This window comes from Drosophila ananassae, assembly GCF_017639315.1.
Source record: "Drosophila ananassae strain 14024-0371.13 chromosome 4 unlocalized genomic scaffold, ASM1763931v2 tig00000073, whole genome shotgun sequence".
Lineage (NCBI taxonomy): Eukaryota > Metazoa > Arthropoda > Insecta > Diptera > Drosophilidae > Drosophila > Drosophila ananassae.
Window position 1 is genome coordinate 785,544 of NW_025319042.1, and position 12,033 is coordinate 797,576.

Here is a 12,033-nt window from a genome sequence, read left to right on the forward strand (position 1 = left end):
GAGAATTGATGTAAAGTAACCAGTAAGTAATAGCAGGCTTCTAGTTTGAGGCTTGCTACTTTAAATTATTATAGATGGAATGTAATAAAGTTCAATTATCTTTTCTAGATCTAAATTTTTGTCTTAGCGTATTTATTATACAGATAGTGTAAAGCCTTTGTTAAGCTTACATATTGTCAATAATCTATTAATAACTCTTATGGTATAATTGACTTTGAAGAAAGAGGGAGTATGAGTGAGGCAAATCCAATAGTTACATTGAAGGCTAAAATTAAAGAATTTGGTTTTAGTGAATTAAAGGCTGGTGAGAGCAATAAATCAGCAAACTCTGGTGAAACAATGTATTTCGATTTTCCAAGAATGAACTTTGTTATTAATGGAAAAATTATAGATACAGTTTTAACCTCTGCATTAATTGAAGGAGCTCAATATCGCAAAAGCAACCTTTTTAATAGTTATGATATATACAGTAGTGAAACCGCAAGAGAAAAACAAAGAGAAATAGATACAGATTATGGTAGAGCTTTTGTTGATTCAGTCCTCAAGGATCTTGAAAAGGAACTTGCACATAATGCGTTATGTGAATTATGGAAAAGTCACTGCAAAAATTCTGAAATTCCTGATTATCAGAAAACCACCTCATATGGGAAAGATTTTGAGAGATTTTACAATGCTGGAAGAGAGCATCTGCATCTATTACTAAAAGTAGGAGATGAGAATAAGAACTATCGCCCATTTGTAAAAGAAGTCTTTAAGGAAATGTTCCAATACGCAGAAGCAAGTGTTCCGAATGACCCTATTTTAGAAGAAATAATCACTAATTGTAACCAAGCGGGGTATGAATTTGCTGTAAGCATCCCTATTCTTGAAAGTTCACTCTTGGAATATGGATTAAAAGGGGAATATAGCAAGAATAAAACAATGTGTATTGATTGTGCTGATCCAATCAGTACAAAAGTAAAATCTGATATGTTAGTGTTCGTAACGAAGTTTGATAACCCAGGAGAAAAAATATGCGATCTATCGACTTCACTTGAATTTGTACTTGAGTCTCAAGATGGTGTAACCTATAAAGATGGCAAATTATTACTTACTATTCCTAAGGAACTAAAAAATTATAAAGGGGAAAGTAGAAACTTGTTTGATGTTATTAAAGAATATTTTCAAAAATTCTGCGAAAAATTAGGATTTAAATTCGAGATAAAAACACAAAAAATAGAGCATGATTTGGACGATTCGCTGAAAGTAAATAGTCATCTTGAAAGCCTAAGACCACCTATTTGTAGTAATAATTATGCTCTTGGTCATTAAGTACTTTAAACCATAAGCTCAAGTTAGAGAGAATGGCACAAATGTTATTAAACAATAAAAGTTATAGTTGTATCTGGTTACTTAAGTTAGCTATAGAATGCCTTCTGTGTATATTAAAAGGGTATTTATTTTGTTATTTAAGTTTCCTCTTTTGGAACATAGAAACATCCTAGGAATAATCCTACTGAATTCTATGATATTATTTTTTGTAACATTGTTATATACTTCATAAGAAAGCTTATATCTCTCACCGCCATCTTTAAAGAAGACATCATTATCTTTAATTGTTTCAACCAAAATTTCCTTTCCTTTATTTTTTTTGCACTTTCAACTTTTTTACTGCATCTTGTGTTCTGCTTTGATCTAGATCAAAATCAATGTTGGTACAAATAACAAAATCTTTCAGTTCACCATTGATAAAGTCTTGATTGTATTTAATCTTTAAGTAGGAAATGAAATACTTTGCCAAATTAAATTCACCATCTTTATTTTTTGTGAGTAAATCGCTTATTCCAATTTTATTATCCTCCTTATTTTGCTTGTGTTTTGCTTGCAAAAAACGATATATTTTTTTTGATTTTGAATTATTACATATAAAAACCAAATCATCAAATTTTTCAGCATTATTCTACTCTGTAGCCAAACGAAAAGAGTAGCTTTTATCTAGTCCACGCTTTAAAAATAACATTAACAATTTTAGCTGGTAAATGTTGCCATGAAGAGTATTATTTAATCCAGAAGCAAGGTATGTTCTTGATTCATCCTCTTCGATTTTTGTTCCTTCAGGCTCTTCTTTTTTCATGAAGGAAATTCGTAACCGTTCACGGATTGTGAGAATGAATAAAGAACTAAGCAGTGACAGCTAGTAGATTCTGTAGCTTTTGAAAGGGGTTTTGGCCATTTAGACGTGATGTCAAAAATATTGACAACATTCTTTCCACGAATCTTTCCCCACGTTCTGACCAGGTGAAAAAGCTGTGTATCCGTTCAGCGGAGTGGCAGAATAAGGTAGACAAGGTGATCTAAAAAGATAATCATAGAGCAAAAGTGAAATAATATGGTAAACCTTTTAGAACTTTGCAAAAATTTACAGCAAAAAATAGAAAGGTTAGAAGCAAAAATAGAAAGATTGGAAAAAGAGAATGAAAGTTTAAAAGCAGAAAATAAGGCTTTAAAGATAGAAAATGCTGAGTTAAGAGAAAGACTCGGTTTAAGCTCAAAAAATTCATCAATACCAAGTTCCAAAGAGTTGTATAAAATAAAAAAGAATAAGCCGAAAAGCGAAAGGAATATTGGCGGTCAGGTTGGTCATAAAGGAAGTTTTCGCGCCAACATGGATGCAGATAAAGTAGTAAAGATAGAGTTGCCTAATACTTGCGAATGCGGAGGAGAAATTGCAATATGTGAAAAACCATATATTCATCAGAAAGTTGATCTTCCAGAAATCAAGCCTTATGTAGTGGAATATCAGTTAGAACATGGCCGTTGTCGGAGATGCGGAAAGAGAAGAAGTAGCAAGTTACCGGAAGGTGTTACGCCAGATACATTTGGTCCAAGGGTTAAGTCAATAATTGCAGCGTTCAGCGGATTCTACAAAAATTCAAAACGCGAAATAGCGAGTGTCGTAAATGATATCTTCAATTTGAACATAAGCGTCGGTAGCATATCAAATAGTGAACATAGAGTTGCTTCAAAATGCAAAAAAATGTATGAGCAGATCGAACAAGAGATAAGTAGGAGTAAAGTTCTACATATTGATGAAACGAGCCATTATAACAAAGGTAAACTCGCTTGGTGTTGGATGTTTGCAAGCAATACGGCAAGTTTTGTAAAATTTACAGAGTCAAGAGGAATGAAAGTTTTACAAAATAGTAAATTCTGCAATCGCAATAGCTTGGTAATAACTGACAGGTATGCAGCATACAATTATTTTGCCGATAAAAACAGGCAAATCTGTTGGGCACATTTATCAAGAGATTTTGAAAGATTAGCACATAGTTGGAATATTGAAGTTAAAGTTCTGGGTTGTTACTTGAGAAACGTGGCCACTGAATTATTTGCACTAAAAAAAGCTTTACTAAAAAGTGAGATAGATGTTTTGAGGTTTGTCAGACGTGCCAGAAAATTAAGAAAACGTACAAAGTATTACTTGAAGGAGATATCTCGTTTACCTGAAGCAATTGGAGCCTCTCGAGTTGCAAAAAATGTTCTGAGATCTGAAAGAATGATGTGGAAATTTTTAGATGACCCAGAAAATATTCCGCTGACAAATAACCACGCTGAACGGCAAATTCGGCATTATGTCGTTTATCGCAAAAACTCATATTTTACACAATCAAAGCGGGGAAATACATTCCTTGAGCGGATAATTTCATTATACTTAACTTGGAAACAAAGGGGTCTCAATCCTTTCCAAAATCTCCTATCTATTGTTTCTTAAACCACTCTCCTGAACGGATACACATATTTTTAACTTACAACCGCCGCGGCGCTAACAAGAGATCCCGCTAACAAGTAGCGGGATGACGAGCTTATCGTCATGCCGCCGCGAACCGTCATACCGCGATTCATTCGCGGTATCTCAGCCGCTAACAAGAGATCCCGCTGCGGGATGACGGTTGTCGTTCAGCCACAAACATTAAGAAATTTACCAAATGAAAAAAAAGGCAAAAGAAGCCCCGTGGTTATTATCCGCTTTAAAATATTGGCGTTTTTTATGTTTTAAACGCTTGACAAGCGAGATTCAGCCGCTTTTAATTGCAACTAACTTACGCTGCAAATGTTTAAGAAATTTACTAAGCAGAAAAAAAGACAAAGAATCCCCAAGTTAGCTAGTATTTTACTATCTCTGTCGAGTATTGGCATTTTTTGATGTCTTGTAACGCTTTATAAGCGCGTTCAGCTTATTTAGATAAAAATCTAGATGTAGATGAAGTTTTGTAAAGACATACAGTATCTATATACTGCAAAAAATTGAACATAAGACGCCGATACATTAAGTAATCCTTACCTTTTAATCTGCAGATTGGCGAAAGCAAATACAATAGCTTCAGTTTCATGATAAGGGGGCTAGCGGAGTTTGTCAAGGGATTTTTGACGAAATGATTTTGAAAGTAAAGAGCGGGAGAAGGGGTTCGAACCCTCGACCTCAACCTTGGCAAGGTTGCGCTCTACCAACTGAGCTACTCCCGCAATTAAATTAACCTAAATTTACTTAATTATAGGCATATACAGCGATTTGTAAACCCCGTGTACATGAAAAATGTGAGAGCCCATAAATTTGCGTGGTTCCTTCTATGATCTTTTCGTATACTTAAGGCTTATTTTTGATTATCATAAGTTTTTAATTATTCCACAAAGCTTTATGGGAATATTTTTATATAAAGACGACTTGCCAGCTAGTTCAATACCAGATGATGTAAGGTCTATAGCTGTTGATACCGAGGCAATGGGGCTACTTCATGGCAGAGATAGATTATGCCTTGTGCAGCTCTCTTTTAATGATGGCAACGCTCACTTAGTTCAACTCAAGAACGATTATACAGCGCCAAATTTGAGAAAAATATTAGAGGATAAAAATATAACTAAAATATTTCACTTCGCGCGATTTGATGTGAGCATAATACGTTATTACTTGGAAACTTGGGCACTTCCGTGCTATTGCACAAAGATAGCTTCACGTTTAGTTCGCACTTACACAGATAATCATAGCTTAAAAGAGTTGTGCTTAGAGCTGCTTGATACCAAACTAAATAAGCAGCAGCAATCTTCTGATTGGGGAAATGAAAATTTAACAGACAAACAAAAAAGTTATGCTGCATCTGATGTTTTGTATCTCCACAGGATAAAGGAAAAGCTAGACTTAATGCTGGAACGTGAAAATAGAAAAGAATTGGCCCAAAAGTGCTTTGAATTTCTTCCTACTCGTATTGAGTTAGACTTAATGGGTTGGGAAAACGTGGATATCTTTAACCACCAGATGTAATAGAAGTTTTTTGTTTGTGCAAAACACTTTAGGGCAATTTTTCAAGCTCTGCGGTAAGAATTTAGTTGATTAACTGCTAATAGATACGCTATATTTTACAAAAATTTAGGTATTTTATGAGTGATGATATTACATCGGTAAATGATCAAAATTTCAAATCTGAAGTCACTGACTATAAAGGGTTCGTGCTGGTAGATTTTTGGGCAGAATGGTGTGGGCCATGCAAAAGTCTAATGCCACGTATAGAACAATTGGCTAAGGATAGAAAAGGCAAGATTAAGATCTGCAAATTCGACATAGATGAAGGGACTGAAGTGCCAAGTAAGTATGGAGTGCAATCTATACCCACTTTAATCATATTTCAAGATGGTAAGGAAATTGCACGCAAAATTGGTGCAACAAATGATTTGTCAAGTTGGGTTGATAGTGAAATAAGCTAATAGACAAATTTGCTTTTGTGTGTATTATAAATATTGATAAAAGGGATTGTAGCTCAGTCGGTTAGAGCAGTTCGCTCATAACGAATTGGTCGTAGGTTCGAGTCCTACCAATCCCACCATTGTTAGCATGATCGTAACAATGAGAAAACTATAGTATATGAATTATATGTTGATATAATAGAGGAAATAATGGAATTTACTAAATCTTTGAATAATAAGTTAGATGGGTTGCACTTACTAAATCATCCATTCTACCAATCATGGAATACAGGAAGCTTAAGCTTGCAAGCTTTACAAACCTATGCTAAAGAGTATTATCACCATGTTGCTGCGTTTCCTCGTTATATCAGTGGTATACATTTTTTGTGCCCAGATTTAAAAATGCGACAGGTTTTGCTTGGTAATTTGATAGAAGAAGAACAAGGTGATGAAAATCACCCAGAGTTATGGAAACGTTTTGCTGAAGGGCTTGGTGTAACACGGTCTGATCTCCATAAGGATGCACAGATTAAAGAGACACAGGAGTTAGTTGATGGTTACTTTGATATTGTACGATCAGGTTTTGCTTCCGGTTTGGGTGCACTTTATGCTTATGAACGTCAAACTCCAGAGGTTTCTAAGTCTAAAATTGAAGGTTTAAAAAAACACTATTCAATAAGTGATGAGCGTTCTCTTCAATTTTTTACGGTCCATATGCATGCTGATGAATGGCATTCTGAGGAATGTGCAAATCTTATTGAAGATCTAGATGAAAAAGAGCAAGATAAAGTTATGCAGGGTGCTCAAAAGGGAGCAAGGCTCTTGTGGGGTTTTCTTGATGGAATGATGAATGCTAGCGTGTGTTAGTAGTTGTAAGTAGCTTAAACTCAGTGATGTTGGAATGCAATGTCTGCATGTAATCTTCTTATATCTGACTTACGGCTTTGGGTTCATTTAGGCTATAGTGCAGAAGAGAAGTATCATTCTCAATTAGTTAGTGTTAATATTGATTTTACCTTTAAATCCCCCCCTTTAGGACTTACAACTGACCGGCTTGAGGATACTATATGCTACTTGGAGGTAGTTCAGAGTATTCAATCTCTCGTTCAAAGCAAGCAATTCAACTTAATCGAGCATTTAACTCATGATATATACAGGACCATTAATAACCTTGTGATGCAAAAAAAGCTTATTATTTCTTCTATAGGCGTAACTATTCACAAAGTTGCACCACCTGTCCCCAGTGTGCATGGAGGTGTTTTCTTTACTTATCGTAATGCGTTGCAAGAATGATTTACATTTCTATTGGCTCAAATATGGGGAATCGCTTTTCCCATTTACAAAAGGCTGCTCAGTTACTGCAGGAACGCTATTTTAAAAATTTAAAATCTTCAATTATTCTGGAAACTAAGGCTATTTTACCAAATGATGCTCCACCTGGGTGGGACAGGCCATTTCTAAATATGGTTGTGTATGGAAGTTGTTCTTCTTCTCCTGAAGAGCTGTTAAAGGGCCTTAAACAAATTGAATGTGACATTGGCCGTCTGCAGGTCTATGAAAAATGGGCACCTCGCGTTATTGATTTGGATATTTTGTTATGGGATGACCTGACACTTGATACACCCTACCTTAAGATTCCTCACCCAGAATTGATAAACAGACCATTTTTGCTTCACTTGATGGCAATGCTGAGTCCCATGGCAGTAGTTAACAAAACGTTTGGTACTATTAACCCTAACATTAAGGATTGCTTTTTAAGGAGTTTTACGCTTTCACCAGAGCTTGTAGGTATTGTTAATATTACTCCTGATTCATTTTCAGATGGTGGTCTTTATTATGATGCAGATCAAGCAACCAAGCAGGCACTGCGGCTGTTATCAGATGGTGCAAGCATAGTTGAACTTGGTGCTCAATCAACAAGACCTGGCTCCTCAATACAAACTCCAAAAGCAGAATATGCACGCTTAAAACCAGTGCTTGATAATCTCAATCAGTATATGAAAGTTGGTGACATTAAAGTCAGCATTGATAGTTTCTGGCCAGATGTTATTTTGAATGTTTTGGAGCACTACAACATTGCCTGGGTAAACGATCAGAAGGGAGATCTAGATGATAATACCTTAAAAGCGATTGCTAGCAGTGGATGTAGTATCGTTATTATGCATTCACTCTCCATACCACCACATAGTGACAACATTATCCCAAGTGACATTGATCCAATTGATACCATAAATAATTGGGCAGAAAGGAACATTAATAGATTACTAGCTCTAGGTTTTGATCAAAGCTCGATCATTATTGATCCTGGTATTGGTTTTGGCAAATCTATGTACCAGAATATCCAGATTTTACGCAGTATAGAAACGTTACAAAATTTTGGCTGCAAAGTTCTGGTTGGTCATTCTAGAAAGTCATTTATTTCTTCTTTTTCTACAGAACCTGTCTTTAACCGAGATTTAGAAACAATTGCTTTATCATCTGCATTGCACAACAAGGTTGATTTCCTTCGAGTGCATAATGTGCGTGATCACATGCGATTTTTTGTAGCTCAAGCTGCTTTACAGGGATGCTAGTTATCGGAATTATGGCTGTTGATCCCAAGGGGGTAATTGGAATAAATAATGGATTGCCCTGGCATTATCCAAGTGAGTTAGATCATTTTCGTCAGGTGACTGACAAACAAGTTATTGTTATGGGGAGAAAGACATTTGAAACTATGCCTCAAGACATATTAGGGAATCGTATTCCTATTGTTTTTTCTCGTGACAAATTAAATTCTTGTTTTAACAGAGGAGTAAAATGCACTATTATTTCTTCTATGCAAGAGTTTTTGTCAATCCAAAGTAATTGGAGTTACCCTCAAATCTTTGTGATTGGTGGAGCACAAATAGCGCATCTTTTTTTAGAATATAATCTAATTTCAGAGTTCATCATGACAGAAATTTACAAACCCTATAAAGGTGATGTATATTTCAACTTAACACTTCTTGATGGATGGCATAAAACTATTCTCACCAAAACGAAAGATTATACTATATGTAGGCTAACACGTTAATATGCATGTTAAAGCAATTTATACCCACCGCATTGAATGTGGAGAAGTATTAGAGCAGGTTCTTGATCGCTATGTTTCAGAGTTGCTAGGAGAGGAAGTTGTTCTTGCTATCACATCAAAAATCATTTCTGTTTGTCAAAAACAAGTGGTTTGCAAAACTGCTTGTTCTAAAGAAGAGCTAATCAAAAGAGAAGCTGATGCAATTGTTGGTGTAGACCATAATTCTTACGGCATCTATTTAACGATTAAAGACAATATCTTAATTCCATCTGCTGGTATTGATGAATCAAATGGTAATGAAATGTATATTTTATACCCAAAGGATGTTCAGAAAACAGCTCTATCAATATGGAACTATCTCAAGACAAAACACTGCATAAAACATCTTGGTATTTTGATTACAGATAGTAATGTAACACCTATGCGTCGTGGGGTTACGGGCGTTGCTCTTGGTTGGTGTGGATTTGAACCACTTTATTCCTATATAGGCAAGCTAGATCTTTATAATCAACCACTGCAAGTAACACAAGTCAATCTTCTTGATGCACTGGCAACATCTGCTGTTTTAGTTATGGGGGAAGGGGCGGAGCAAACACCAATGGCAATAATTAGTGGTGCACCAAAGATTCACTTTCTTACTCGTCCGCCAACTGTAGAAGAAGAAAAAAGTGTTAAGATATCTATGGAAGAAGATCTTTACTCTCCTCTCCTCATGAGAGCCCGTTGGTTAAAGAGGAACTTAAAAATTTGCTATTAGACTTCTTAGAGGTTGTCCGGAAACAAGTAAAAGGCTATAATATCTGAAATTTTAGTACGGGGTAAAGATGAGAAAAAAGTATCCAACAGATCTAAGCGAAAGGGAATGGGCAAGAATAGAAAAACACTTCAGAGTATCATACAAGAAAGGAGGAAGGCCGCCAAAGTATAGCAAAAGAGAAATATTAGAAGCAATTTTCTATGTATTGCGTACAGGGTGTCAATGGCGGTATTTACCAAATGATTTTCCGCTATGGAAGACTGTGTATGAGCAGTTCAGGCAATGGAAGAAGCAGGGAATTTTTGAGAAAATGAATTATGAAATTACAAAATATAGTAGAAGAAAAATAGGAAGGAATGAGCAGCCGAGTGCCTGTATAGTAGATAGTCAATCTGTAAAGACTACAGAAAAGGGGGGATCAAAGGCTATGATGGAAGTAAAAAAGTAAAGGGTAGAAAAAGGCATATAATTACAGACACTCAGGGTTTTATACTAGGTTGTTACGTAGGCGCTGCTAACGAAAATGATAGAGATGGTATTAAAATAGCATTAAACAATATGAGAACAAAATATACTAAAGTTAAAAAAATGTGGGCTGACATGGGATACCAAGGAAGAAATTTAAAGAATCACATAAAGGAAGAATATGACATAGATATTGAAATTGTTAAAAGGCCTCCATGTAGATTTTGGGTGCACAAAGATACGCCACCTGAGCTACTACCAACAAGAGAACAAGGGTTTAAAGTACAGCCAAGAAGATGGGTTGTAGAAAGGACTTTTGCTTGGGTTAATAGGAATAGAAGGCTATCGAAGGAGTATGATTTACTCACAACATCCACTGAGAATTTCATATACCTAGCTATGAGTAGGGTTATGTTAAAGAGGGAATATGCTTGAATTTACTAGTTTCCGGACAACCTCTTATACCAATTCCCGCTACACAAGTAACGGATAGACAATAATAGAAAAAAAGCCATACTGAAGTAAGTAAAGTAGCGAGGTTTAAATGGCATTAAGATCAAAATTATTGGATGAAAAAGTGGTGGAATCAGCAAAAGAAATGCTGAAGAAAGTAAGAAATAACGCATATGTTGCAAAAAAACTAAATGCTGTAATTGCAGCAAAAAAGCACAGTATAACAGCCGTAGCAAAGATATGCTGCATTTCAAGAAAGGCACTTACTGCATGACCTAAAATTTGGCAGAGAAGAAAAATTATTTGCTCCGCCTCAACGCCGTAGAAAAACTATATTGAATCAAAGTCAACGTGAACAAGTTGAGGTGTGGATAGAGGAAAACCCCAATATTACTATAAAAGAAATGAAAATAAGAATTCAAGAAAAGTTTGGTTTGAATATCAGCAAATCTACAGTACACCGTAATATGCAAAGAATGAAATTCTCATATATCACACCAAGACCAGTGCATAACGGACAAGATAAAAGTAAACAAGAGGAATTTAAAAAAAAATCTTAATGAAACTATTGTCATGTATCCTGAAAAAGAGCTATTTTTCTTCGATGAATCGCGGTTTGGCACACATTCAAAGATTGGACACGGGTGGTTTAAAAAAGGCATTAGGACACAGGTTAAGGTAAAACTAGGTAGGCAAAATTTTTATCTCTATAGTGCAGTTAATCCCAGAAATGGAGAAAGTTCTAGCTCAAACGTCAATACTGATTGTATGAATATATTCCTTGAGCAGATGTCACAATATTTAGGAACAAGGGAGGCATTTCTTATCATGGATTGTGCTAGTTGGCATAAGTCAAAAAATTTAAAAGTACCTAAAAATATCGACATTATATACCTACCACCATACTCACCTGACCTCAATCCTGTTGAGAGGTTTTGGTTATATATAAAACAGAACATTTTGCGTAACAAAATCTACGACACAATTGCTTTGCTTGAGAGCGCTTTGTGCAAATTTATTACCTCTCTTTCTCACTCCACAATTAAAAAACTCTGCAATGCCGCTTATTTGATTCACTAGTAATGAGAATTGGTATTACATAACCATATAACATTGGGAATAGAAACAAAAAACTTACTTGACAAACTCCGCCAGCCCACTTATCATGAAACTGAAGCTATTGTATTTGCTTTCGCCAATCTGCAGATTAAAAGGTAAGGATTACTTAATGTATCGGCGTCTTATGTTCAATTTTTTGCAGTATATAGATACTGTATGTCTTTACAAAACTTCATCTACATCTAGATTTTTATCTAAATAAGCTGAACGCGCTTATAAAGCGTTACAAGACATCAAAAAATGCCAATACTCGACAGAGATAGTAAAAGACTAGCTAACTCGGGGATTCTTTGTCTTTTTTTCTGCTTAGTAAATTTCTTAAACATTTGCAGCGTAAGTTAGTTGCAATTAAAAGCAGCTGAATTTCGCTTGTCAAGCGTTTAAAACATAAAAAACGCCAATATTTTAAAGCAGATAATAACCCCAGGGCTTCTTTTGCCTTTTTTTTATTTGGTAAATTTCTTAATAT

The 12,033-nt window shown here is 35.3% G+C and overlaps 1 long non-coding RNA gene and 2 other non-coding genes across 3 annotated transcripts; 1 reads left to right on the plus strand and 2 right to left on the minus strand.

Moving 5' to 3' along the window:
- Positions 1–1,799: 1,799 nt before the first annotated feature.
- On the minus strand, positions 1,800–11,731 carry LOC123257882. The gene is made up of 3 exons (XR_006507933.1): positions 11,584–11,731; positions 11,468–11,521; positions 1,800–2,333 (listed from the first exon to the last, which is right to left on the minus strand). It is a non-coding gene; the product is annotated as an uncharacterized LOC123257882 (long non-coding RNA).
- On the minus strand, positions 4,431–4,503 carry Trnag-gcc. The gene has a single exon. It is a non-coding gene; the product is annotated as a tRNA-Gly (tRNA).
- On the plus strand, positions 5,779–5,852 carry Trnam-cau. Its single transcript has one exon. It is a non-coding gene; the product is annotated as a tRNA-Met (tRNA).
- Positions 11,732–12,033: the final 302 nt, after the last annotated feature.